At 37.9% G+C, this 23,343-nt stretch overlaps 1 long non-coding RNA gene across 1 annotated transcript; it reads right to left on the reverse strand.

Annotated features, from left to right (window-relative positions):
- Positions 1 to 2,170: 2,170 nt before the first annotated feature.
- LOC139137613 (uncharacterized) lies at positions 2,171 to 21,952 on the reverse strand. The gene is made up of 2 exons (XR_011553416.1): positions 21,642 to 21,952; positions 2,171 to 3,421 (listed from the first exon to the last, which is right to left on the reverse strand). It is a non-coding gene; the product is annotated as an uncharacterized lncRNA (long non-coding RNA).
- Between the last annotated feature and the right edge of the window lie 1,391 nt (positions 21,953 to 23,343).

The following is a 23,343-nucleotide window of genomic DNA, read 5'->3' on the forward strand; positions in this document are numbered from 1 at the left end:
CTTGCAAGTGTACTGCACCATAAAACGACGTGACTCCAAGGGCCAATTCTGTTGCCCGTTCCCAAAGTGTCGCTTCGTTACAAGGGGCACTGAATGCATTATGAAGACCCACTGCAAGCGTACTCACATGTCGCCGTTCTTCTGTAGAGAGTGCGGCGATGTCTTTGACAGTCTCCGGGGAGTTGAACGACACCGCCGACGAAAACAGCACACGACTTCCGACCTGGGACCGACGACGACGAACAGCATAGCTTCAGCGGGGGAAACAGGTCGCGCCAATGAACTTGAAACTATGTCGAAGTTCCGTTACGCTGCAGTTGTACACTTCATAAGAAGATTTTCTAAATTGGTGGAAATCATCGACAAAAGACTTTAGCACTTAGCTAATCGCATTCCTTTCTTCTCAAAGTTGTTCTATATGTTCTGATATTCGTTTCAACTTGCGGTTCATCTATGATGAACGAAGGTTTCTTTCATCTATACAGATGCATGTGATATGGAACTTTGGGGAATTGTTGCGAGTTATTGTGGCAATTTACGGAAGTAGTGCAATTGAAAATAAATGAATGCTGCACTTGTTGTTCGACATATTAAGTAGAGCAATAAACTTGCACAATGATATTGTTACAAGATAAATTATCGAACAAAACGTTATTACTTTTCTTTATACGCTACATAGAGTATTCTTAGACTAGTATATTATATTTAAGGTCTTACTTGAGTTGCATTACTTGTAGCAGGGACAAACCTGAAATGTGAGGTCACCATTTTGGAAATTTTACCTAAATGCAACAGTGAGATGCTCAGGAACGCAGCCATGCTGCTCAAAAACTTACCACGTACAATCCGCAAAAAACCGTGTTATATAGAGTAGATCAGTGAAGCTACCCTTATGGTCAAAATGTAATCTTGCAACCGTCCCAGATTGCATTCTTTATTAAACTGTTATAATTCAAAGTATAGTGTTCGTGTTTCTATACCTGGTCATTATGCTGACACCATCAAAGGTCACTGAAAGCAAGTAAAATTAAAGTTTCGAAAACCCTTGACAATCATACTTAATAACAAGAAAAAACCGAAACACGTTACCCTTAGTAGGAAACGATGAATCTGGGTAGTGCACCGACAGAGGGCGCAACCACTTCTACAAAAATAAAGCTCTGTGTTTGCTGATAAGTATAGAACACGGTCCGTTGTGGAGGGACCGTGTATAGAAGAATCGATCAGAGTACCCTAACTTTACGGTAATGAAATTCAAAGCTAATTTCCTAACACTTGCATAGCAAAGTTTTGTCCAAGCATGGCACCACTGTTAAGATATAGCTCAGCAAGATAAACTTTTCAGTCCTTCAAATCATCTGTGCTCGGTTTTTGATAGACTTCATTATAACCCAAATCTGTCGCAGCTTTCAAGGGAAGAATGGACGATATGTTAATACGTTCTGTAAAAAAAGAACAGACCTTTTCTATTTTGGGATAAGCAGATATCATTAAGTGTTGCCTTGTTTCGCCGTGTGTGAAGCCAGACTATTAAAAAACAAACCAACTTTCTTCATTCATTCTTGATCATATAAAGCATGCAATGATAACTACGAACAGTTCTCGTTTCTTCGGGAAAATCTCGAAAGTCAACATTGGGTTTGAATAGCAATTGACAAAGAAAATGCTCCATTAACATGTTCTACTATAAATAATTTCAGGAGTAATTTCAGATAACATTTCCTTGGTAACACTTTCCCCTACCAATATGCATATCACACCAACAGTCCCCTGTGCAATTTTGCATTCATCGGATGGATTATTTGGTTAGCTTAGCCTGTTAACTGCAACGTATGTGTGCTTGAATGTACCGCCGTAGTTTAGAAGATTGACAGAGAATGCCTGCTTTAGTTCCGAAAATTAAATATTCACTCAGAACGTTTATTTAACAATTCGCATTTATCAACATTGATAATTTCAAACGTCATTGTAGATTGCAACGTTTTCATGAAATAAAACTGATGAATATATGTGCTTTATCGTTTTCAAACTGAGGAACTAGTTTGAGACCACCTGAACAACACCCTGACGCCAACACAAAGTAGTGAGACCTTAAAACTAGGAAGGTAGTCTAAGATCAAATATTGTATAAGTTATAAGAATATCGAGCAGCACCTAATACTGGACCGAATGTTGTCCACTTCCAACTTAATTTATTATTCGACATTTCGTGGGCTCAGACCTACGTCATCAGAGTAAAAACTTAAATGAACGGAACAGATCGTGAAAGTTGTTTAAAAACTGAGAAAAAAGTGAGCCTGGAAACATCTTGGAAAAATAGAACCATCACTACATAAATGACCGACTCAACAACATGCAGTCAAAGATGAAGGAAAAAAAATACACTCATAATGAATAAAAAGGTTTGTAAGTGTGTGTATGTACATATGTGTGCGTGTATTTGACATATGTAGTAAAGGGGGGAGCAATGCACCAAAATACCCCCTCCCCAAAAAGAAACGCTCAAGAACATTTATTGTAATAATATCATTATATATGTGTGTGTGCGTTTGTGCCTGTACATATATGACTTATAGCATGCCCTTTATACAAAATAAACTTCTATATTCCGTTTTTTCTGTTCACAAAAAATCTTTTCAGACATCATGTATGCCATGTATAATGTTGCTATGACAATAATTCCGACGATGGTAGCCGATTCAATCTTCATTGAAATTGCGTGGTTGTGTTTATCATGAACCGATGTCACCGTCTCCTCCTGACCCGGGCGAGTGCTGAAGTTAATGCAACGTTGCCTGCTCACTTGTTTTGGGGGACCTGACACAAACACTGTGGCACAGACAATGAAGCGGGAGTCTGGGTGTAGGTTACCCAGGGGGTGTTTAATTGTCACGTGATCTCCGATCGAGTGCGCATGAGGCAGTTCAAGTCTGGTGGCGTCTTTGATCACATTCGTACTTCCGGCGACGTGATATTTAAACAGTATATATAGAAAACTGTGTCCTGGTATTTTATTGTTTGCAACAACTGAAACCACCAAAGTAGCACTCTCACTTGTGACTTCATTTTCTTCGATCGTCATAATCGGTCCGTCCAACGCCGTTTCGGTACTTGCCCAATCAATGAGATAGTTCACGAGATATCCCTCATAGTCGGTAGTTGGAAGCACAACTTTAGGGTGCACATGTGTTATAGCGTCCATGATGTCATCGCGACCTGTCTGTGACACTTGAGTTTCATCAGTCAAATAAGCAGCGTCAGTATTGTATCTGCAGTGGACAAGCATTTTACCCTTGTCAGTTGTCTTGCATTCACACGTCTCTGGACATGACGGTAAACTTGAAACTCCAATTAGTGAGACAGAAAACAAGTGAAGGAATGTTACGACCGGAATGAATGGTATTTTCATTTCATCTGGAATCTGTAAGAAATTATAAAAAAGTTCATAGATAATTGATTATATGTCGATATAGTTGGTACTCATGCAGAATGAACTATCAAAATGTAAAAATGACAAAAATTCAAAATACATGGAATATAAGCTTTGTAAATTGTATAGTCGGTGCCTCTGTTGCTGGACCATTTGAAATCTACAACGGGAAGAAAATAAGCGTTTCGTAGGATGTAGAACAAATGATATAACACGACTAAAGTAACTTGAATACCATTTATTTAAGCAATAAAACGAGATGTTGACCAACTCTCGACGTACAGTGCACGAGTTCTAGCAAGTGCATAAACATGGAGTGAACTGGTAAAGCCCGATTGCTTTAGCCATTGCTTAGTTGGTTTTATTGCTAATATATGCTATACCTATTGCTGAATTCGTTTACTACTACTATATGCATTCATGCTATAGATCTATATTCTGGCGTGAAATTTCTCGAACTGAGAGCTCGCTCGTCTTCAAACCATATCGCGCTTATACCACTGTCTTTTCACGTCTCGACCGATCAGATCGCTGTATTTGCGACATCAATATACTGGTATGATACAATAACCGATTATCAATGGATAGGCTACAACCTTAAACGAGCCCTTACGCTAAATTAACTTAGAACATCCTCCAATAAAATAAAAACCATTGTTGTATGTTCGACAATGGCCAAAAAGTGTCAGTTGGTTAGTACAGGTTTATGTAATGCCTTCCTACTTGACTGTGATAGTGCAATGTATTCTGTAGGTGAAACCCAATACAATTACTAATGGGGCTTCTGCTGGGAGTGCACTAGTTTTGTCATTATTAACTTGGTTTCCCAGTTAATGTATCGCGACAAAACAAGATAATCTGTAAGTTGAAACGAACCCTCAACATTGATAGCTCAGTAATGTAGTGTAAACGTTGGCGGGTCTGTATATCTGTTTAGGCGCATTCTACCTAATCAAACGAGTAATGGATTGGATACAATGTAGGGAATATGACCGGATAAGTGCGATGAACCTTAAATGAGAAATCCAATTGGCTTTCCATGGCATAGCGAGTGATATTTTGAATTGAAATTCCCGAGGTTAACTCGGTAAATTTGTTGGGCAGGTGTTAAGTATACATTAATTAATCTGTCTATCTCCCGTCCCTCGACTCAGTGTCAGTCGAAATCATAGGACGATAGCTTGATGTTCAGGGTTTTAATTGCATGGTCGTAAGGATGAAATATTAAGGCTTAGAGAGAGAGAGAGAAGAGAGAGAGAGAGAGAGAGAGAGAGAGAAAGAGAGAGAGAGAAAGAGAGAGAGAGAGAGAGAGAGAGAGAGAGAGAGAGAGAGAGAGAGAGAGAGCACGTTGATCTAATTTGTTCGTTAACAATAGACGACTTTGACATCTATTCTCCGATGGTTTAATTTCTATAGTATCTCATAAAACATTCATTGCTCTCAAGTCTCACCAGGGCATCATTTCTTTTAATTGGGAGATTTCTAGTTTGTGTATGGTCATTGTCAATGACATTTCCGTGAAATTACAGCGTGACTCAAAATTTGGCCTTACAGCTCACCTTTGATCCTTTATCCTTCAAAGAGTTCATAAACGATCAAATTATTATACATATTTCCAGTAAATTTGAATCCATGCAAGAAGAAATTTACATCACACCAGTTATCTTTTGTCAACATTGATTTTTGCATAAAACTATAAGACCAAAACAAATCAGAGCTTTGTTCCTAGTCCTTAACAATTGGAAAATGTTGCGCTTATATGAGTCTTTCTCCAACCACTTCAATATATATCAGGAAGGGTTTTAATAATTGCGAGAGAATTATCATTCTCATATTGTAGGCATGAAGGGAAGGCAGCTCAACGCATAGTCTCTTACGATAGAATACGCTTCGGGGACAGACATCGGGAGTTTCAAAAGTTTGCAATTCTTTCTTGGTCTAACAGTTGTGGGGCTCGTTTTGAAGATCCATGAGTAACTAAAGGTTTTACTGGCTTATTTTTGTGAAAATGGAAATTAGGTTTTTTTCCCAATAGAGTGAACACAGGGATGGCGACCATTTTGAATTTCAAATATCGGAAGAAATGAGGTAATTTGTTTCCATATTACCAACATTTGCAAGGTGACCCCAATTTGTATTCTTGGTTTTGAAAGAGAATGGTTGAAAGTTTCCGTGAGGAAAGTTTGAAGAAAAGTTTAAGATTTTCAATTTCGAGGCGCATACTATCTTAATTTTAATGATACACAGTTTTATGAACCATTCAGGTTGTCGGTGTGTTAGCAGTTCTTTTGGGGGGGGGCACTCTGGTGTGCAGACTGTCGAAAACACCAAGAAGGAAAAACAAAACACGGTGTGCAATTTTCAGGTGATAGACCAGAAACAAACTCCGGTTCGCAGAAAGGAAATCGCACATTACATAATCAGAGGAGTACATCGCCAAACCAGGATTTATCGGCGATGAAATCGGTGTTAGGGAAGACGCACCGGTTATGAAAATATTGAACTTTGTCGAGAACAATGCCTACTTGTCTTTAAATGACTTTTTAAGGCCAATAAATAAACAAGCAAACAATGACCAAACATAAATGTATCAATAAAATAAACAAACAAATAGATAAATAAATGTGTTTATCAAATAGCTTGAATGACAGTGAATTTTAAAACACCGTGTCGCAAAATAGCTTGGCATTATGCATAGTCTTGTCCGATATAGCTTGTTTTCCTTGTGAATTCAAAATCAATACTTTGACCGTATCAAGCATGTTGAATAGATTTATGAACGTAATTGTTGAGAAAGAAAGGATATATACCGTCACCCGGGAAACATTTAGAAATACGAAAAGAATATTTATTAGAGAACACATGAGCCTATTTTTCTATTAAGTTATTGATTACTATTCATGTTCAGGCTTTCAGTTTCCCTAAAACACTTACAAAAACACCATGTAGCCTTACAAAATTCTACAAAATAAAACGTATAACACTTTGAAAAACAAATGTAAAACCTTGTTGGCCTAATTCATCTGTTTGGCAAGCTTTTGTTTCCCCAGGAAAGCTTGAAATTATAATGTTTACAGTGAGTGAATTTAATGCGCCTATGCACGGAACATTAAAGTGTGCACTGAATATTTCATGAAGCTGAGTTAGAAAAGCATCACGGTATGTACCATCAACAAAGTGACTCAGGTTCTTCTAAACCCACAAAACCAAGAGAATATTTGTTTTTACATTTCCGAAAAAATTGGGCATCTTTAGGTTTGTAAGGAATATCAGATTTCATAACTCGTTCCCTAATCAGTTGCTTCAAGATAAGGGTTCACAACGGGAGACTGTCAGTAGTCCATAAACATAACAACTGGCGTTGCAAACGATCTTCTGTCTGAGACGCTGTACTATAAATATTAAAAAATAAAACATATCTTTATTCAAAAAACAACAACAAAACAAAAACAACAAAATAATCGCTATTTGCTTAAGAAATTCGCCACCTTAATTTTAGAATATTTGAAACAGCTTTAAAATGAACCACCACAAGTGGTAGATCCGAGAAGAGAATTGATGTGATTTGAAAGCCCGAATTTCTGTCTCTGAGGTGCGTTCTACCTTAAAATCACTATCTGGTTGCACGTTTGTACTTTATTACATGCCTCGATGCGATTTAAGTCAATGCATTGATTGAATAGGAACATCCGGGGAGTTAGCGGGCCGGTGAACGATGTACTGACCGGTTTCCATGGTTACCCAGTCCAGTGAAGCCGGCGCCCTTTGACATTTTCGACGTCAAAGTAGACGCTTAACGCTAAATGTAAAATATCCATGCGCGCACTGTTATTTTTAAAGCTGCACTTTTCAATCCCAGATTCTCGCATTAGTGGAGTTCTCCTCCCAGTCAAATACCTGGCCAGTAAAATGTTTGATTTCTATAACATTAATTACACAAACTGATCTCAATCTTTTTGTCACCTTTTGCTAATCCTGCAAACAGAGTTTATACAAGCGTTTGATTGACAGTCGGTTTAAATCGCCAATGGTCATTGATTCCCCACCACAAACGCTCGAATTTCCTAAAAAATTGTCTTCCAGTCGCGTTAGACTTTGAATATAACCACAGAGTTCGATCGGCAGCAACTTCGCGCTGACCGCTTGGCAGTCTGTCTGCGTTTTTGCGGCGGGGGAAAACTAAAAAGTAGCATTTTCTGGAGCGTGTGCCCGCGTGTTGCCTGTTTGGTGTCCACTTACACAATGAACGCCGCCATAACTTCGCGTCCTTTTAAAGGGAGGCTCTGCCTTTAACTTTCGTTAAAATTTTGTTGATGGTGGTCGATAATGGTAACATTGTTTGAAAATGCCCTGCATGTAACTAAATGTCATGTAGCATGAACTGTAAAGAGGAATGTAATAATAATATTATTGCCTGAATACATGAGTTTATTTGCCTTCGCAGCAGGAGACGATTTGCCCTCCTGGCGTCGGGCAAATTGTCACCTGCTCTCGGGCACATAAACCCATGTATTCAGGCAAATATATATAAAGTTACATGTATATACAATCACGTTTTATTGAATTGTTGAAAAGAATATGTCAGATTCCTGAAAATAAGTAATATTAATAAATCATAACTTTAGTAGAATAGTTATCGATATTGACAGTAATTCGTCGTAATGCTTTTCGTTCCATTAAAATTTCATGGCTCCTGTCTTTACCTAATCACTATAGCGGATGATTCTGACGCGCATACCGTAAATGAGATCAATTTAAAAAGCCTATAATTCTGATCCAAACCTCTGCATTACGAATAACTGATCGAAGGCTGCTAAATTTGGATATGCGCTTCGTGCACACGTAATTGATGTCCCAGTTATGGACTTTCTTGAGAAGTACATTTATTATTGTTTTCAATTTTATGATTCTCTGATCATTTTGTTGAACCGAAAATTAAACATATGACTCGAGGAAAAAGAATTGGATTCTTAAATTTTCAAGGAACATATTTCCTTAATCTGACCATACCTTTGTGGATTCCGTTGTAACACTGTACTCTGTGTGTGACTGAATTCTGATCTGTCATCTCGATTGTTTGTCACGGATATGGACTTATTCCTTAACAAGATAATTTCCGATCTATATATACCCTTTTAGAAACCTGGAATCAAGTTACCATATATTATTTATAAGTCTACTCTGTTGTAATACAGATATTAGGTGACAAATTGAATCTTATAAAGTGTTTATTGTAATACACTAAACTAGAATTCAGTATACTGCGAAATACAATATTTGGATTCAAGGCCTCTGTCAAGCTCCTCGGAGGGTCCTATGTAATTGCATAATCATCATATAACTGGTGAAAACCCGTCTTATGACGGCCATGCATCAGTCTCCATTAGTCTTAATTTCAGGGTTTTGCCTGCAAATTTTCGCAAATTGTAGCATAAATGTGTTAGGATAACCGCAAAACACAGGAGGTGAATAGTTTATTCCTTTACGGCCTGTTTTTTCTCTCTGTTGGAACAACAGCTGCAACTTGTGGCGTTGTTTTCAATTTTTGGTCTCAAGTTCATATTCCTCGACTTCTTCCTAAAGCACGTTGAAATACAATGTATTTCCTTACACTGACAATGCAATAAAATTGATGATGAATGAGTTATCGCTACCTTAAATAGCTTTTTGTCTTTGTAGGGGAGGGGGGGGGGAGAGGGGCAAACTAGATGGTACTGAAATGCATTGTGGGTAAAAGATCGACTTCTCACCACAACAAGAGTTTGAGATAGTGATCTCACAAGTACTTTCAACACAAACACAAATGTAATTGCTGTCATGGCAAAAATATTCTGTTTGTTTTTTGAAACCTCATTCATCTTTTCATCTTTTTTAGGTATTTCTGGCTTTAAATTCCCGTATAACCTAAAACTACACTTTTGATTCTACGGTAATCTTGTGTGTTCTACTTGTAGAAATCCACCATATTGAAAATATGGTCGACCGTCTGACACCTTCATGATTCATTGAGATAGCAAAATTGCATTTAAGGTACCGAAAATTGCAGTCCCGACTGGAATTCCATTGTAACAATAAAACCGGACATAAATACTATATCAGACTGTGTTGGCAATATAAACCAGGCATTTCGACACGATTTTCGGAGTAAATCAAGAATCTACACGTTATAAACAGAACAAGGTGATGCAATGTACCACAAAAGTTAGAACTGGTGAAATACTAACTTTCTTACTGACTTCAAGTGGCTTAAAGCAGGAATCCGTGAACACATTCCATTATAATGAGTGTAGTCATGTGATCAAGTTGGTCTACTAATTTAGAGGACAATGATATCAAATTATTTTACTGATGTTGCGGCAGTTTCTGAACATGTACGATGTTGTCCGCGTAGCTTATAGAAAATTAATCAAAATTCGATGGTTTATTTCTTCGTGACCTTGTCTTTACGTGAACAATCATTGCGATGTCGATGACCGGGGCTACGGAAATGGAAATAATTAAAAACAAGTATTATAGACAAATGGCAAATAATATATGGCCCGTGATATAAAGTGCAACATGTTACACAGTCATCGGTATGGCGATACACGGTAAACTACTTGTACATTTATCGCAGTCATAAAACCGTAACATGTTCATTAACATAATTAAGTATTACTAAATCATAATTGAGTTTTACTAAAACATACACCCGTGGCCTCTTTACTGTTGATTAAGCCCTCTTGATGCAGTCATAAATTCTGTTTGTACAAAAGCAAAACTAGCTCTATCTGGGGTTGTAAATGAGAGTTTACGATTGACACCCTGTGTTCTAGATTGAGATACAATGTAACATTACCGTGCACTAGTCCGTGTACAAGTCTTGTTTATTTCAATAGTTCTTTTACCGGTTCCATGATGCAGTGCGCGCCAGGGTATACAAAGCGAACGTTACGCATAGAACTTTTTAGCCGTAGGGTACACGCAGGGTACGTTACTCATAGAACTCTATGGCAGATTACACCCTGACTCATATTTTCGTCGCTGATGGTTAGATTATACACGGGGCATTATTTGGTATTGCAAATTTGTGTCATTCTTCTATAACAATCCGTTGTACAAAACAAATCTGCATGTTTTCGCTGTTTTGAGCTTATATTCGGTGTTTGATAAAGTCACCGCAATGCATTGTGGGATAACCGGGAAAAGGTCTATTGCCCCAGACATATGAGACACGCAAGTTTGGGTGATGCTACAGCAGTGATCTCATAAAAGTGTGTTGTCTCAAAAAACTAATTATCACATAGCTTTAATGAATAGAAGTAGTATCTTGTGTCTCCATTTTTAACACATTAAAAGTGTCGATTATAAACTCTCATTTACAACCTTTGGCATGGTCTGTTTTGTCTTTATACAAGCAGAATTTATGATTTCATCAAGTAGGCTAGATCAACAGTAAAGTGGCCATGGGTATTACTAAATCATAATTAAGTATTACTAAATCAATCTACCTGCGTGATAATTTAATAACATTATATTATCGAAAGATTGAATGTCTTTCAAGTGAAATATTCAAGAACTAAAATTTTGAAATATTGCATTAAAGCTAAACGAGCCCATGGGTCTGACAGCGGACTATGCAAAAACTATTGTGTATTCATTTTGAAGTGCTTCGGATTAAATATATTGCTGCGTTATTACGTGCCTGCCTTTTGCCAACGTACGAAGCAGCCTCAAGCCATCTACGTCACATGTCGAGGGGTCTAGTTTATGTTTTGCTGTTCTCAGTAAACACGCATGTTGTGACGTCTGCGTGATTTCAGAAACTCTGTCAGCGACTTTCCTGACATCGTGACGTTGATTTACACGTCATTATAGTGTACTTGACAAGCAGTGGGTTTTACAGGTTGCCGAGCATACAGATGGACAACAGACAATTCGTTCATAAAATACCATGAATGTTACGTAATGATGAAAAATGGAAAACAAATTCCTTTTTGCTGGTACCACTGTATCTACGAATATTTTCAGGCAACATTGCAACATTTTGTCATCAAATCATTTCACCCCGTAGTAAAATATTCGACGAAATGCGATGGTTTACATATTCCTTAAAGTTATAAATCGCGATTCCAGTGAGGGGACAGCCGATTTTTATTTTTGACCGATGTTGCACCCATTCTGAGGTACGAAATATTAATGTTTTGATGGAAAATCATTTCACATTAGCTTGATATAAAGTAAACACCGACGAAAATGGCAAATGACGGAACATGACAAAGGAAAAAAATCAACATTACACATTCAATCCTATTATTGTGTTATATTTGTGCAGCTAAATGATATTATTTAATGAGCAAGGTTTCACAGTTTTTATCTATGTAGATGTAAAAAACACTAAATCACTGACCCTGGCGGTGTATTAACACCAGCATGGCAACTCTCTGATCATCGCTTTCAAAATATATTCGTTGCGGAGAGGCAAGAGCTTGCAACCCACAAGATTTTTGTCATCATTTCCGTAGATGGCGTCGTTAGAAGGCCATATGCTTGTAGGGTGGTTCAATAACATCATTCCACTCTATTGTTTCCCGAAGGTTTCTCATATGAGAGTCCCTTGTTCAACATTCCACATACAAACGGTGGTAACTCAAGGTTAGGTATTTATTGAGCCTTGAGCAAATCATTTTCAGTTGTCGACAGCAATTACAATCTCGTTGCCCGCAGCGACATCTTTGCGAGCCAATGGAGTAAACAGACCTTGGGGATAGGACAGTTAATAAAAACCATGAAAGAATACGAGACGTGTCAATAAATCCTATTTTCTACGATGACAGTGAAAACCGACACTTATGCTTGAAAACAACCGCTTGTAATAAAGGGGGCTTAATGTATTTGGCTTATTCTTTCTGAATTAATCTTTTAATTTCCGGGGCGTGCAGAAGTGAACATCATTACACTTAACCGTGACAGTATGGGGAGTCTATGACAAATACGTAAAATATCTACATAGCTCAGCGAATCGAGACTGACAGTTGAACTTCAACTGGGGCCCTTCACGGTATAATAATTAGTGCTCATGAAGTTCTTAAAAATTCTGTAAAAACAATAATATTTTTTCAGCTTTTTTTCTGAAAGCTTCCAGTCATGTAATAATAGGGAATTACAATCGTTATATGTCTTCTTCTAATCTATCTAACATTTATGTTTTTCTATATGTTACATCTGTCTGCATAATTAACTCTATTCGTTTGTTTGCTGTATATGAAATATCCTATCAAATACGTCAATTGTATAAGGACAGTTTACATAACGATCGTAGAATTGAATTGTATCTAAGCTATAGATTTTCACAAAACCACTTGTTCGATATTACAATACACACCCTTCACATTTATGTACAGTTCAGCATTTTTGCTAAGTAAAAGTGACTGCGAATAATCTTGTAATACTCCTTATCTAGAAATGGTGATGATACACGTTATTCAAAAGTCTGCGAATATTTTTCGCTCAAATAGTAAGGGACCGTTCAGTTTTTACGGCCTGGGGGGGGGGCGGCAAAATCTTGTCGCCGGTTTTCAAAAAAATATAGACCCCTGCATTTTTTGTGAAAAAAAGATGACCCCCCCTTTGTCAGACGAAAAAATTTGATGACCCCCCCCCCCCCCATGGCTGAAAAATAACCAAAACCCATATGTCAAATTTACCCGCACGGTTTGGATTTGAACTCCGGTACGCGGCGCACTTTATCCGTGTAGCAGAGATGCCAGTGCACAAACTTCTCAGCCACATCCATGCAAATGTCTGTTAATTAGGACAACTGTAAGGCAATTTATAACTTCATTTCCATAGACAACTTATGTCCATCACACTGTTATGCAAATTCCCCTTTTTATCTCAGTGCTACCATTCAGGGTCGCGAGCATGTAAATGGTCTTTCAAAGATGAGATAGGCACTTAACCAGATACTACTGTAATATGAGTTGGCCGCCGAAGGCAGCCCGCTGCTTATTGTAGTGGGTTTGCAAAGTCTGGGCCTGCCGGTAAAAGAGGGTCATGGGCCACACGTCGATCATGGCCATTGCATGAAGTAAACCTATTTATTGTAGTGGGCGCCGAAGGCGGCCCGCCGGTAAAGAGGGTCGATCATGGCCATTGCATGAATTAAACCTAATTGGAGTGGGGCACCAAAGGCGTCTGCCCGTTAAGAGGGTCACGGGCCATTACATAAAGTCAATTTATTGTAGTGGGCCGCGGAAGGTGGCCCGCGGTAAAGAGGGTCGATCATGGCCATGGCATAAAGTGAACTTTATTGTAGGTATTATGTTTTTGAAAATGTGGTGACCCCCCTTTCCTACCAGTGAAAAAGGGATGATTCCCCCACTTTGCGGATTCCAAAATTACGATGACCCCTCCTGGATTATGCCGGGGCCCCCCGGCCGTAAAAACTGAACGGTCCCTAAGTATATGTCGGACCCCAACTTCCTTAATATTATCGAAGGGTCGAAAGGTACAAAAATATGAAGTGAAGTTGATAAGCTAAAATGACCAACAACCCTATTAGATTGACGTAAGGGGTCAAAGTGTAAGTCCAGGGTAATGCTGAAACTAGATCCAATGATTCAAAAGCACTACGTCAAAGAAGACTGATATACATGCTAATTATGGGATCATCATTTTTACAGGGCTTGGAAAAGCCAGGCTAATCATTCTATGCGAAAATGAAGAGTGAAATGCGAGTTAATGATGAGGATGTTGTGGTTATTTAATGTGAGTCTCTGAAAGGACATATTCGTTTTATTCATTCATTTTCTAATGACACAACTAGCAACAATAAATTTGTACGTCTTCCTTTTTTCACTGGGCTCTAGATACAATCCAACAGAGAGGAGTAGTTGATGGATGTCAAAAAGATCGACAATGTAGTAATGGTAAAAATCGAGAACACTGGGTCACGGTGCAAATATAAGTACGAGAGAAACAAATTACTTTAAACTTACAAATAGATATCTGAAATTCAAAACGGCTTTTATCCTTAAGCTAATTCTATGTCGAAAAATTGAATTTTGGAATTTAGCAAATGACAAAGCAGTGAAGATACAAACAGCATACCAGCCAAGTAGTTCAACATCTGAAAGTCTCGATATTCGTTTACGAGGCGCATTCTATCTTTAATAAGACAAATCATATTTTCATTTGATTTTTTCTTTAAAAAAAATCTCTATTACGAGTCACATATTATGGTTGAACTTTGAACTCTGCAACTTTTCCATCATATGACGAGGATAAATCATACAATGTGACAGCATTGCATTGATAAAGCGGGAACACACATCGCCGAAGATCAGAGTTCTTGGCTTTAGAAATGGCAGGTATCTGTGTGAAACGAACCCAAGTTGCATTGCGGTGCACGGATATGAATCTTGAATATCAGAAAGAGAATCTCTTATAATCCATAGATGTGATCACGTGAACTGGAAGAGTCAGGATTCTAATCCACAAACGAGATTTGGAGGACTATGATTTACAACACGGAAAAGTCATTTCAATATTTATGGTGATCGTGTTTATTTTTCACCTCTCGAGTGATGTCCCAATTTAAATACGTCTCACTCTTACAAGTGCTATGTGGACGTGTCAAGCCCTTAAAGTTGCTGGGCACAACGTACCTTCACTCATGTCTCTGCTCGGATTTGTAGCTTTATCTATTCTCGTGGTAAAGTTTCAATAGAGCCGTGTTGATCTTGACTAAATCTTGTGAATATTGTTGAGGGTAGCACACTGTAGATCAACTTTTTTAGTATGACATTAGCTTTCGGAGACAACAGTCTCCTTCATCAGATGTACTTGCAGAATGGACAAAGAAGCAAAAGGCCAAATGCATCGTGGGTAATGGACAATGCCTAAAGGAGGTGTCTCGTGGTGTAATATTAGCTACACATTGCCATTGTGGTGTGAAGATAAAAATTATGGTGCACCACATATTTCTCGACATGCAAAGAACTGTGATGCCCGGTCGTCTTTTTCCTAGCCAATATAAAACATTTGTGTAGTGAAAGTATCTATTGTATGTTACCATTCAAATATTTTAAAACTTTTTAATTAGAGTCTTCTCTAACCAGCTGTTTTGTCCCTGAAATAAATAATCCCTATACAAAAACCGGCATAGTGATGTTAATTTTTGTACATCCAGTACAGATCGGACAAAAACTAGGTGCCACTGTTTCTCATGATCCATAAATGCATTTACCTGAAATGTTAACCGTAATACATGTCACTCACATTATTTATTTCAACCTTCCCATTAGCCAATAATAATATCATTTTCTTCAATAATTATTACATTTGGCGTTCTGCGATGACTTGGCAGTCATTTTTTTCATGGGTTGACGTGTCCGTTGTCAGCCGCCTCACATTTATCTAGCGCATAGCGGAGTATCATGTTCAATCACTGGGATTTGACAAACAATTGTCAAAAACCAAACGTTACGCGCAGTGATAACAGATGTACGTACATCCATCCGTTCAAGATCCGTCGTACTCAGCTAAATTACTTCATTGAACGGACTGACCGCATAAATTACATTTTCAAATTTTTAATTGTGTTTAAACTGTGTTGAGGAAAAATTAAATCATCATTTTAGCGGGTCTACTAATCCTGAGTTATTCACGCGAATTTATATGTATACTTCTGATTTGGCTTAGTAATTGTTTGATCGCAGTCCAGGGCCTCCGAGTCGGGACTGTGGTTTGATCAAAACGAGATTTATTACCTTGGACCTCAATGTGCATGCGCTGTTCGCAGATTTTGCCAGTCGACGTCGTCAATGATCATGTTTGTTGCACTGTACCTTTATCAGACCACAAAAGCTACAGAAGTGAGATATTCTATTACTCAATGTACTAACCAAATCCCTCTTTTAGAGTTGTCGTTTTCATTTAACCTGTCCAATTCAAATTCCCTGAAAATCATGCTGGTGAAAGAGTTCAAGATGTTCGCATCAGTCAGTGGTGATTATATAGTTACTCTGACTTTAGTGCCCAGAGCATCACTGATTTTTACAAAGTCACTTACCTTGGTGGTGAACTCTGATCATGACACTGAGTCACCGAGTCACCGTTCATGAATGATCGTGATTTATAACTGTCCCCTTCTTAAAGCCAGTGATATCATCCAAGCCATCGAATCGATATCAGATCTCACGTATAGGCCGTACTGCAAAGGTTGATCATAGAACTAACCTGCTTGAATTGACTGGTGATCGCTCATGTCCTATTAATGTCGAGTTTGCATCAGCTTTGCTTCAATGATCAGGAAAATCAATCTGCACATGCGTCAACTTTTAACGCTTTTGGGAATCTACATACGCACTTTAATGTTAAAGTGATGAGACAGGTAGCCCCGTAGTTTTGCGACCTTTGTGCTGGTAAAAGCTGAAATATACACACAGAAACGTACATAGATGACATGTGTCACACATGGAAATACTCTACAGTACGACAGCATAATACATGTATGTATTGTACAGCCTGCATATGTTTTTATATCAAATTGGTTACAAATTCATAAATTGTAATCAATTACACTTAATTCGTGCCAGATAAAGCAATATGATACAGTCTCGAGTTTTCAATAGTTTCGGTGCTATTTAACATTTTCCAAGGCCGTTTAAAGGTGCTGGGTCCCTAAATTTTGCATCTGTCCTGACCTGATTGTATAGATTATAGGGAGTACGGGGAGGGGGGGGGGGTGTTGATATAATATTCGTATTTCCATACAGTTAGGGCAAGTTTTACTAGTAGAAACAAATCCCCATCACGTTGGGTTGCATCTAAAGATCAACAAATATCCGGGACATCAAAGTCATAATTCACATCCGTAAGCCCTCACTCATATCAAACACTGTGACAGTCACTACAGATTCCTTGCAGGGAGAGTTAACGTCGGGCTGTGGCGCCTGAAGATTTTGACAGCCGTCCCTTTATAGGAAATACTGTAAGCCTGGGTATGATCAATTCCCTGTCATGGAGCACGGGTTTGATGTTATCTTCCGTATCACATCTTATCATTGTTGATGAATCACAAATTGCATACCACGGGGGATTCAATAAATTTTTAGTGGCCAGGATTCTGTTTACAACTGGAGGTAGTAACTCATTTATATTATATACATTTATTATACTAGTAGTTTTATACATCTCAAAATGATCCATACTCTAAAGAAACAAAACGAAGCTGATCTTCATGATTTTTGCTGATATTGGCCACAGGAAGTTGAGGCACAGTGCTCTGGTAAAACAAATCATATTAAAATGTATGGAACTCCCTCCCCAGTATATGACTGAATAAATCTTACATTACTATGGATTACTTTATCTGTTCAGGTTGCATGCACCACAGGGACGTATTCGAACTCTTAAACAATTACAATTCTGTCTTAGCCGACCACTTGTGGGCTAATTTGAAGCTCTTGTAGTGAAGATAATTTTTTTAACAGTTTAATTTTAATTTAATAAATTTCCCCCATAGATTAACAGAGGGATGGTGGCCATTTTGAATGTGAAGCGCAGTAAACATTGGGTATAGTTTGTTTATCTCGTACCAAATTTTGCACTGTGACCCCTGATTTTTATTCTTGATTTCGAAAGAGAATGGTTTAAAATATCCTCACAGCAAGTTTGACCAAAACTTGAAGTCTTTCAATTTGGATGCACGTACTACCTCATAGGCGGAGATGCTATTGTGCATGACGTCATGATAGTCAGACATGAAAACAACGTGATGCCAAACCATACGTTCCCCAAAGTGACTTGAAACGACCCAACTGGAAAAGACGAAATAATTTTAATTCCATATTTACATGCAGACAAAATTACACAACTTTCTTTTCTCGTCGAAGAAGTGTTTTTTTGGGGTTCATGGAAACTAAGCCGAGTAAGTGATTCAAATTCCTTGGTCAGGAACAAATCAGAGAAATAAATTAGATATTAATGACGTCATTAGGTCACAAAGATGCGTAGTTATCGTTGATTCGGTTCATTAAATCACAGTTAAGACTCCCTTTCTTGAAAAAACATTGTAAAATATATCTCGTAAAAGATTGAAATAAGAGACGCTATGCATATTATTGAAATTGTATGACTGAAAGTAATTCTTGTCTTATAGCCGATCACTGTCTCACCGGACAAAATACAAATAGTGAGCCGCCAAAACCGTAGTGACAATGACACTGCATTAGTTAATCTGGCTTACATTCACGTTTTCGTTCAAATTTTCCAACTTTTAATAAAATTTTCTTCCCAATAGCATTTGGTGCATCTGTCAAGCATCCTTAAAATATGAAAATTAACATCGTGTGAAACAGTATGTAATGGTTCTTGTGGTACGGACAAATAACCGTCTCAGTTTCACGTCACCTTTACTGAAACGGAGCAGTCTTTTCCTGTAAACATGGCAACAAGCGACTTGCCTGTGTGCAGGTAATACGTGTGCGAGGTTTGATCAGCGACATTCCCTAACATGTAACAAAAACACAAATTTTATTGGGTTTATCAGGTTACAATAAACCATCATGATTTCCTTTCCCATCGCATCATAGGCGTTCAGAGATCTTCTTATCCGAATATTTCAATTTGAAAAGTTGATGACATACATACGAATAACAGTTCCAGGCATATCTTTACGAAAGTGAGTCTCAAACATCCCTTTGTATGTACCTGAAAGTAGCAAAGTCACAAACTTAGGCCAGAAAGAAAACCATTATTGTTCCTAGGATAATTTTGGCAAAGCTACAGAGGTAGAGAGAGAAATTAATTTTAATTTATTTACCAACCAGGAAAATCTCCCACCGGTTACATTGTTACTGATAACTTTCAGCCCAGATTTTACAAACTGTCCACAATATTAGAGGCATTACATATGCAGGCAGTGTTGATAGGACTTACTCTGAATATTTCCGCACACTCCTAGGAGAAAACAATAAAACTAAAAATATACACAACTAAAAAGGTCCTCAAATTAAAACAATTGCTTGGGTATTGTATCCTTAACAGCCTCAAATCCGCAAGGCGCGGTCCAAGATTTCAGCTTTTTCCTTTTTCATTCACCGATAGATGAAAGCCTGAAAACCGCAGCAGAAAACCCATTGAATATGACAAACTTCGTGTTGAATTTGCTGCAGAAGGACAACTTCTGAATGTTATCTTCCGGACTACCGCTGAGCAATGTCTTTGGAACTACTTGGCGGTAGTCACTTCAAATGCTGGTAGTCCAATTAATACTCTTGTTGTACTAAACTTCACAAAACAGAGCTATTACTGCTAAACGTCGACTCCTGTTGTACAAATACTAACGCTATATACAACAAAAACATGGTGACTGGACGATCTCATATACATTACGTTTACTTTGTGTACGTTGCACACAAGTTTTGTAGATAACATTGTAGATAAAAAGAACCGACTCATTTGAGTGTCTGGATAGAACACACAAGGGAATTGCTAAATTACTTATGGAGTTGATCGTAGAGACTTAAGTTAATTAGGACAGCACTTTGGCTAAACAAACCATAACACAACGTATACATACTGATGCCAATCTGTTTTTATAAACACAGAGTCACATGTAACTTGCTGCAGGTACGTAGTTCTGCTCTGAATCCATTGAAAAGTCTCATTCGAAGTCCCACGGACGCTTCAACTCAAGACTGAGCCTAAACGGACAACGCGGAGGTATATATTTGCCTAAATTGAAAGAATCCTCAGTAATTTGCTAAAAGTAGAAGCGTCGATTTCGAGGAACAATAAATTTATTCCGCATGCCCTAAGGTCAATATTTTCGTCACAAATCGGGGTCCATATCGTCTATATTGGGGTCACATTTTTAGAAACTCGAATTTTTTACGATACTTTCCTAGTTGCTGCGTGTATTGACTCACTTTGAAGCCTAAGGGTAAATTAATTTTAAGCTATCTCGTTTTTCTTTTGTGAAAATCCAAAATTCACATTTTTCCCCCATTTCGTAACAAAGGTATGGGGCCATTTTGAATTAAAATATCGGTAAAATCTAAGGAATTATTTCTCTCATTCTCAGCTTTGCACCGTGACCCCTTGTTTTTATTTTCAGCAAGAAAGAGAATGTATCTTCAGTGTTCACTTACAGATACAGGTGCTCAACATACAAAAAGCACTCAAATAGGACAAAATACAGCGATTTTTTTTCCTGTTGTCCATTTACCAGTAATAATTCTTGACGGTATGACAATATGGTTTTAGCGTGACAACTGTTGGTTCAGCAGTCGCAATAAAAGCGACTGACGGTTGACAAGTTCTGGTAATTAAATCTATTTTATTTTCCACAAATTTTAGCATTATCAAGGGTGACACAATCTTATGTTACCGACAAATGCTGTGTCTGTGTGTGGAATTATAATTACAGTGTACTCCGATGTACGTTCAATCTATGGCTTAATACAATGACTTGTATTGACTGGCGCTGAAATTTTGAGACCATTATTTGTTTTATTACCAATATTCTTTCTACTAATCGTGATCTTGTTTACATAACCACGTGGGGGAAGAGGGCTCCACAGGTTTTGACACTTACATAAACTACAGTGATTCAAAAGTACACAATATATTTGTACTGTGTTGACGCCGTGTTAACCGCGTGTATTTTGCATTTTAAATTTTCTAGCAACGACAAGTCGCTTGCCCACAAAGCTCATCACGAATTCCACACAGCAGACATTTCCTATATTTGAATTGAAAAAAAAACGCGCTGCACTTATCGCAAATTTCAAATTATACAAGCAATCATAACCCTCCCGGCCCATCGAATGAAAGCAAACTTTGCACGACATAATGTCGAGATGAAGCCGAGTACATGATTTTGTACAAAGTTTGCTTGAGTCCATTGTGGGTCGGATACATTTTTGCGACCATTTGACAGTTTTGGCCACGCCAGTGAATTTGTAGACATAGAAAACATCTTAGGCCACAATAATTATCAATCGGACACATTATCAGTAGTAATAATCTGAGGGCATGACGTCGCAAAATTCACTGGTATCGATAAACCTATCATTTACTGTGGAATATTCCTACCTTTTATGAAGATCATACGGCTGACCTGGCCTCAGTAACTCTTTCGTACGTACAAACAGTGTATTAGATCACTGAGATACCAAATAGCGTACAGCAGATATTTGAACGATATTAATGACATTCTTACCTGTTTGCTAGGGATGTGATTCACCAGGAGAATTCCTCCGCTGACAAAGGCTGATAACAGTTATGACCACAGTGGTGCATTCCTAAATTCGTTCGTACGATCTTTATTAGTCAAAACTGAACTATTTACGCATGCGTCGACGCATCAGGTAGATGTTCACATTAATGGATGTCAATAGTTGAGCATGTTACAGCTTATACGCTGGAGAGTGTGCACCAACCTGACGAATACACAACAGGGTAATGTGAACAAATAAATAAAGGAGAACTTAAAATAGAAATGAACAAAAACCTACTGGCGGCAATGTATCCCTGAACTGTAAACACGGTATATACGCATATCTAAAATGAGTATTCGTATTTCAGCAAGATTTAGCAATGGCATAACCTCAGCTTGTACGGACTGTAAATTGTTCTGTAGATCATACTCGACGGGTCTTGATCCAGTTGACATCAGCCGTCGTTATTCCCATGCCAGTATAGCTCTCAAGGTGGTTTGATTATACAGGTTTTTTAGTGTGTCCTTTGTCAATGAATTACGGTGTCGTGATAAAAATAGAACAGTATTTGATCATCGAAATGGGTTGCCATATGTAGCAGTTTGTCGATACCGTGTTGTGTCATGTAAGTCATTAAGTGCATGTGCTGTGAGGATTTTGTGATTAATGTGCTCATCGTTGTCCTTTGTCCCACAATACGTCTGGCATCATGCCAAGTGACCTCCCTGGGGTCTGACAGGCATCATACATAAACTTTTGCAGTCAAAGGGTCATTATCATACTATTATGCAGCCCGACCAACACTCTGACCAGCTTGAGCTATTAATATGCAGCGTCTCAGAAGCTTTTCACTTTAGCCAATGAGTTTGCTGGAAATCCTCGTTCTTATTGAATTATTTTTCAAATAGCCAATCAGGTAGAGGATAACTGTCGCAGACACCTTAGGGTGCTGTCAATAATGATAATCTATCAATAAGATATAGCCTTCCGAGCCGCTGCCCATTGCCAGTAAATCTGGACCGGCTGTACTTCCTCGTGAGATAATCCCAAACAACAAAAACCAGGCATTGAGATCTTATTTTTCTTACTCTGTTACCTCCATGCCCCGAGCATAGTCCGGTCAAATTCTACCACCCTTGTTTCTCATAATCTCGAGTACCGAGGCTTGCTGTCTTTTGTGATGAATGCTAACATTGTTATAGCGTACAATGAGGACCGTTTTGATACTTTCCCATGTGTAAAACCATTGCTCTAAAACGGAGAAATTTGTTACCGTTTCTGTTAACGACAACGGTACTAAGCTTAAGGCCAATATTCGTATCAATGTCAAATCATAAATTGTGTTAATATATACTTACATTCGAGATGATATTTAATTCTTTTGACACTAACATATGCACGAGACGTAATTTACTTATCATGAAACATATTTTATAATTTATGCTGGTATATCCACACTGGCCTGCTCGATCATTTTAGTTCCAGCGAAGACATCACATCTATTCGCTTATATATATATAATATATATATATATATATATATATATATATATATATATATATATATATATATATATATATATATATATATATCAAGAAACTGAAATATGACAGGTTCCCCAGTGTTGTGTAACGTGGAAATTTAATGTAGAAACTAAATTGAAAAACACGCAACTACATCTGAGTGTCTCCGCACAACAAATCT

The sequence above is a fragment of the Ptychodera flava genome, chromosome 7 (assembly GCF_041260155.1).
Source record: "Ptychodera flava strain L36383 chromosome 7, AS_Pfla_20210202, whole genome shotgun sequence".
Lineage (NCBI taxonomy): Eukaryota > Metazoa > Hemichordata > Enteropneusta > Ptychoderidae > Ptychodera > Ptychodera flava.